Consider the following 6,830-nt stretch of genomic DNA (forward strand, 5'->3'; position numbering starts at 1 on the left):
TCTTCTTTTCTTTTTTCATCTCTTTTTCTTGTCTCTCTTCCATTCTATTGACTAGTTCTCTCCTTTTCACCCCTGGGAGGGGGGGGGGGGGGCGAAGGGAGGGTTAGGGCTTGTTCTTTTTTTTCTTACTCAAAATCAACATTGAATGATAAGATTATGTTTATTTTAAGTAACTGAAGAATTTCCAGTTGAAAATATAAATAAAATAATCAAAAAAATTCCTGGGTGCCTATTACAGTTGGGGTGGTGGGACAGTCGGGGTGGTGGGACAGTCGGGGTGGTGGGGATAGTCTCCCTATTTTCTGGTGCACTGCACCAGTCCTCTTCTTCTCTGGAGTCTGCAACCCCTCAAGGCTGCTGCTTATCATAGGCACCGCCACCTTGGGCCAGACCCGTGGTCGGAGGACTTTAAACTAAATTACTGTTGGCTCTTTTAGCAGGCCATTTAAAGCCTGCATAGAATTGGACTGGGTGGGAGAACCCTGAGGAGGAGCACTATGCCTGCTCTCTCTTCTCTCCTGGGGTCCGCACCTTCAGTAGGGCAACCGCTACAGCAGCTCCAGCAGCGCTGCCATTTTCTTTACACCAACCTGATATCAATGCCCACATTCTCAACAACCCCCCCCCCCCCATTCTACTGCTCACCTACGCTCTATGGGAAATTTACTGTATTGAATTAACCTACTGACCAGTATATCCTTGGGATGTGCGGGGAAACTGGAGCAAGCCATGTACGTGCAAACTCCACATAGACAGTACCTAGGTGAGATTTGAGCACAGGTTACCTGTGCTGGCAGGTAATGGTTCTACCAGCTGCATCACTCAGCATTTCTATTATGTCTGAACAGAATGCTGGGGCATATTATTGAGAGAGCAGTGTTATCAAAGCTGCTCAGACTCTCAAAGGGAGCTGGGTGTCAGCATGGAGCCATGATACAGGATTATTGTCCTGGTGGGGTTATTCTCCCTCCCCCTTGGTTCCATCTGTCCCACTTGTCCTTACCCTCTCCCCTGATAGCTTTCATTGAGCCACCATTGTCACCTTATCAGATTCCAGCACTGCTGGCCTTGTCACCACTTATCATGCGCTCCACCCTGTATGACTTTAGTCCTCCCCCAACCTCTTTTTATCTCTCTCTCTCTCTCTCTCTCTCTCTCTCTCTCTCTCTCTCTGTCTCTCTCTCTCTCTCTCTCTCTCTCCCTCTGTCTCTCTCTCTCTCTCTGTCTGTCTGGCACCCACCATTCAACTGCCTCTGACCATCATCCTTCACTCCTCCCTTGTTCACCAGTCCCCCACTGGCCCCTGTTCAATCTCTCCCACCCTGTTCTCATGAAACAAGCTAACTCTCTTCTACCCTCTCAGTCTCCCTTTGGGTTCAGGCCCAAAATATCGACCATTCTTTTGCTCCCACCGATGCTGCTCCACCTGCTGGTTGTGTTTTGCTCCTGGTTCAATGTGTGGGGTCTCCTGAGCCTTCAGTCAGTAAGATCGCATGACCTTCATGGTTAGAGTAGGGGAGGAGTTCTGCGGATCGGCTACGTTTCCTGTGATGATGTCCACTCTCTTTTGATTCAGTCCGCTTCCCTTCTTCCCCTTCTGAATCTCAAGTGCACGGGAAGGAATTCCAACTGGCTGCTTTAGCCCCTTTCACACTGCCACTGGATGTAGGTTGAACCTGGCAATTTACTGGGTATTTAGCAGGTTATCTGCCAGTGTGAACATTCCCAACTGGGCAGGGGGTGTGGTTGCAAATCAACTGGGGGGTTGTATCAGAGCTGAGCTGAGTTGACTTCACTCCAATGTGAATGGGCTACCACTCTATAGGCTAACATTAGTGAAGTCAGTACCTGCGTGCATGGATCAGTGCAATTATAGTGTAGGTGTTAGTGTAGTATTGACATGACATAACATGACACATGTAGTGTTAGTGTAATCTTAGTATTAGTGTTGTGAGAATGGGGGACCAGGAGGTGTGGGAGTTTCTCTTGATAAGGGCTGAGGAGGAAATCTCCAAACATATAATGGGCACCGTGAAGAATGGCCCGTTATATGAGAGGGTTGTCTGTTGCCTTAGGAACCTAGATTCTTCACTAAGTCTGCCAGATTGTGTGGGCAACCGCAAAGCATAAAGATTTGACACTAGGTCTGCCAGATTGTGAGGGAGCTGCTCCGAGGGTTTGTCCTCAGTTTGAAAAGTCTGAAGCCTACTGCAGTAGATTTTCCAATGGTCTTTTATGCATTGTGCGTGCATGTCTTATTAAATTGCGCGCATTTTTCCCATGCTCTCTCATAAATTGTGCACGTATGTGCTCTATTCCTGCTATGGTTTCACTGCCCTGCGACTATGTAATACGTCACTCGGGATGTCACCACCAGAGGTGGGCCCCCCCCACTTAGATCCACAATAGCAGGTAAAGGGCGCACAAACTCAGGATTTCAGGATCCAGTGTGAACGGCTCACCCGGCATGACAAAACGGGTTGCCAGTGTGAAAGGATTGGATCGTAGGGTCGCAAATGTTATCAGATGTAAAGCCTCAAAATTGACTTCTGATCGAGTGCCACATCCTTTCGCTTATTTTAATTCTGTTTTTGGAAACCACAAAACATATAAGGCAAGAAATTACACATGTGCATTACATGTCTGTCTTACATGCTAATGCCAGGAAACCTGGAGAGGCAATTGTCTCCAGTTTTAAGAAGGCATGCCCAAGCCTAGAATGGCCTGTATTGCAATGACAGTTCCAACCAGTGCATGTTAAGTCTGGTGATGATTTCCTTTTTTCCCCTTTCATCCTGAACCAAGTGGTGACACACTGCTCTGAGGCCCTTTCAAGCCTGACCACATCATAAAGAACCTCTTTTCAATGGTTATGGGAAATCCGCATTTATATTCTGAGCCCTGGTGGTTCCTCAAGGTCTTGTGAAAGTTGATATTGTAAGAGTGCTTTTATGCCTCTGCTCTGTGGATCTGTAAGAGCCCACTTGCACAAGTTTTCAGGTCATTTAGCGAGCAATATAGGATTATTTCGCTTTTGAATATTAAAAGTAATGAAGTTAATTTAAACTTGATTTTCCCTAATTTGTTTCCCCCAAATTAAACACATTTTTGCATATGGAACGTAGAATATTATAGTAAAGTACAGGCCCTTCAGCCAAATGATGGTTTACTGACCTTCTTCAGGATTGCCACGCCGTGATGCTACGTGACCTGCTGAGTTTCTCCTGCACTTTTGTGGAGTGTGCTAGACCCCAGCATCTGCAGATTTTCTTGATTACCAAGATTAAACATCCATTTTGTTTTAGCTGTCCTGCGTCATATGGATTTAGATCTCTTTTTCTGTGTTATACATATTGGAATTAGCATTATGTTGTCTACGAGCAACCATTGTATAGAATTATTTTCATTGTGGCACAGTTACACCTTCATTCTGATTGGTGTGCGTCGGAAAGTAACAAATTTGAACACATAATGATGGAGGAGCAAAGAAGTGCCTGCAGATTCAGGCACCTCTGGGTAAAGAGGAAATGGAACCTGAAGCCAGACGATTGATTCAGAGGTGCCAAGGTGGATGAACAATCTCAACAATCGAGCAGCTGCAAGAACAACACTTGGCCTGTAATTCCCCCAAAAATGTAACGTGTTCTTGGTATTTCTGACTGTTAGAATTGTAATAAGATTTTATGGTCTTTCTCTCACTCCTTATAAAATGAAGAATCAAAAGGTAACATATGAATATTACCAGAGTAAAACATGAAAGTCTGCAGACACACTGATTTAAATAAAAACACAACACTTGAGGAGGTCAAACAGTACTTTATAAAGAAAAGGTAACAATGTCAGGCTTGAGTCCTTCATTAAGGTATGAGCAAAATGTAGACATGGCCTGAACTTGGGGCACCCTGATGAAAGGCTCAAGCCCACATTCTGCTCAAACCTTGATGAAGGGTGCAAGCCTGAAACATTTGTTCTGTATCTTTATCTTTGCTGTGTGAAGTAACTCTATGTCTTGCTGAGTTTCTCCAGTATTGTGTTTTTACTTATATAAATATTCTCACTCTTTCATGACTTTGCTAATTTCCCTCATTATTTTTCTAATTTCCTCACTGACTAGTTTTACAAGCCGATCTCATGGGTAGTTAGGAGAATCTTGGTTATTAATGATCAATAATTCAATTACTAAACTACAAATGATGTACTGTTAAATCTGAAAAGATTGCAGTTATTGTAATGTACATTGTGCTTGCATCAAGAACACTCTGCATTAATAATTTTGATTATTTGTAATTTATATAGGTTAATCTGTTGGTGACTGAATGAAAATTAAAAGAAGTATGCCAAATGCAATATTTTATTCTAGTATGTTGTGCTAAGACCCTCTAACACACACATGTCAAACTCTGGCCCGCGGGCCAAATTTGGCCCGCGATATAATTATATTTGGCCCGCAAGATCATTTCAAAAATGTATTAGAGGTGGCCCGCCCTGCAGCGAGAGCCGATGCTGTTTTTTGGTAATGTCACCCCCACCATCCTCCCCCTTCATTCCACATCCTTCCCCATTGTAACTCGAGAAATTTTAACACGAGAAGTCTGTCGATGTCATCAGCCGGCAAGCCAGTAGGAAGGCTCCCCGCACAACCAGTCACTTCTCCCACCTGTCGAGCGGTGCGGCGGATTGGCGAGCGCCTGTGATTTCCTGTCGGCGCGACGGACATGGCAGGCTGCGCACGGCCCCCGGGCAGCGCGAGCCCCACGCGACTGGCACCGGACGGCCCTTCCACAGCGCGAGCGCACTTCTCCCAGTCGCCACAGCCTTCAGCGCTTGCACCCGCGCGGACCCCAGGGACAGCTGGTTTGGCCGTGAAGAGAGAGATTGTGGCTGTCCGCAAAGGCTGATCGGCAGCGCGCTGGGCCTGAGTGGGTGGGTAAGCAGGGGTGGACAGAGGGTGTAGGTGAGGAGTAATGGGCAGGGGAAGTTATGGTGGTGCAAGGGGCAGTTAGAGAGAGGGATGAGTAGAAGGAGGGGTGGATAGGGAAGAGGTAAAAGGGGAAGGGCAGGGCGAGTAGGGGAGGGGTGATTAGAGGGTGAGAGACAGGTAGAGGGAGGAACAGGTTGAGGGGAGAGGCAGTAGAGGGGCGTGTATAGGATGGGGTGGGTAGAGGCAGAGCGAGTGGAGTGAAGGGTGAGTAGAGGTTGGGTAAAGGACTGGTCAGGTAGAGGGATGGTGGGTCGAGGGTGAATAGAGGCCTAGAGCCTGAGGAGTGAGCAGGAAATGCTGAGTCCTGATGCAGGCCAAAATGGATACAGCCTGTGAATGCTGACTACATCTCCACAGGGACCAAATATGTTTCCCTCAGGTCAAGCAAAGGGTGAACTTGAGCTACCTACTCCTGACCTGTAACATTATCCTCCTAAAGTTATATCCTAAAGTTTAACATTACATATGTTGTAAGAAGAGAAAACATGCAAATGTTGTTGAAAGTTTTCAATAAATATTTAGTTCGGCCCTCGACTTAGTCCAAGTTTTTAATTTTGGCCCTCCGTGAATTTGAGTTTGACACCCCTGCTCTAACACAATAATCTTTTATTTCATTTAATATGCTTTAATCCATATTTTAATGAAAAAGATGGATTTATTGTCATACACATTGTACAATGTTCATATGCACCAAAATTCTTACTTGCTGCAGTTGAATAAGTACTTTATTAAAAAAATGCATTAAATTAAATTGAAAAGAATGATAAATATTTTATGTTCAAGTATGTTTTTATTGCTTTAAACATTTGGACTTTGTCTTTGAGGGGGGTATGAGTGAGTGATAATATGGCAGATGGAATACGATGAGCAATAATGTCAGTTATCAACTTTAGTTAGGGTGACAGGAATTTGCTGAATGATCGGGTTCAAAAAGACTGAGGTGCACTAGCTAGGTCACAAATCACTGAATTTTAACATGCAGCATAAAAGAGTGTAGTCTGGTTAGCATGGTGGTTAGTGCAATGCTATTAAAGCCCCAGTGACCAGGATCGAATCTGCTGCTCTGTGTAGGGAGTTTGTATATTGCGTGGGCTTTCCCCAACTGTACCAGTTTCCTCCCACCTTTCAAACACGCATGGGGATTGTAGGTGAATTGGTGTATTTGGGCGGCATGTGCTTGTGGGCCGCAAGTCCCCCTTACCATGCTGTATGTCTGTAATGCGCGTCGAAAGAACCAAAGACTTGTTGATCCAAACCAAGGCTTTTATTAACTAAAAGACTGGAGCATAGCATAAGAAGGTCGACCAGTCCAGAATGAGCTGGTCTGGCTAGGAGCAATCCTTTAAGACCTGCCAGTAGGTGTGACTACAATCACAGTCATCCTACACTCTTTGGCTTGGCTTCGCGGACGAAGATTTATGGAGGGGGTAAAAAGTCCACGTCAGCTGCAGGCTCGTTTGTGGCTGACCAGTCCGATGCGGGACAGGCAGACACGATTGCAGCGGTTGCAAGGGAAAATTGGTTGGTTGGGGTTGGGTGTTGGGTTTTTCCTCCTTTGCCTTTTGTCAGTGAGGTGGGCTCTGCGGTCTTCTTCAAAGGAGGCTGCTGCCCGCCAAACTGTGAGGCACCAAGATGCACGGTTTGAGGCGTTATCAGCCCACTGGCGGTGGTCAATGTGGCAGGCACCAAGAGATTTCTTTAGGCAGTCCTTGTACCTTTTCTTTGGTGCACCTCTGTCACGGTGGCCAGTGGAGAGCTCGCCATATAATACGATCTTGGGAAGGCGATGGTCCTCCATTCTGGAGACGTGACCCATCCAGCGCAGCTGGATCTTCAGCAGCGTGGACTC

This window comes from Narcine bancroftii, chromosome 3 (assembly GCF_036971445.1).
Source record: "Narcine bancroftii isolate sNarBan1 chromosome 3, sNarBan1.hap1, whole genome shotgun sequence".
Taxonomy (NCBI): Eukaryota; Metazoa; Chordata; class Chondrichthyes; order Torpediniformes; family Narcinidae; genus Narcine; species Narcine bancroftii.